Here is a 474-nt window from a genome sequence, read left to right as displayed (position 1 = left end):
GTGACCTTGTGTCTTGTCACTTACAATGTGTGTGTCGTTGTGATGGACCATGACAGGCGCCAAAGAGGCTGGCCTGGATTTGAATCCCGTGTCCAGCCTTGGCCTGGTCAGGAGGTATTGGTTGTGCACTTGGGGCTGGACAGTGTGCAAGGCAGTGGGGATGGGGCAGACCACGGGGTGACAGGAGGTCCTTTCCTGTTTGGATTAAAGCAAAGGGAAATTAAACTAGTGATGGGTTGAGGGTGTCCATGGATCTCAAACTCCCCAGGGAAAGTGTGGGGGCAGGTGCACCAGAGGGAGCCTAGACAAGAAAGACAGATGGACAATTGTAAGCTCTCTTCCTTTTTTGGCTCATGAAAAGCACACCAAGAAGCCAACGCAGCTGGCCCAGGACAGGAGGATCTCCCGGGCCACTTCTGTAAAATGAAATCCACAACACACTAAATGCAGGCAGACTCTTTCACCCAAAGAAAA

Source organism: Mustela lutreola, chromosome 12 (genome assembly GCF_030435805.1).
Source record: "Mustela lutreola isolate mMusLut2 chromosome 12, mMusLut2.pri, whole genome shotgun sequence".
In the NCBI taxonomy this organism is placed as follows: Eukaryota; Metazoa; Chordata; class Mammalia; order Carnivora; family Mustelidae; genus Mustela; species Mustela lutreola.
This window is presented reverse-complemented; position numbering follows the sequence as displayed.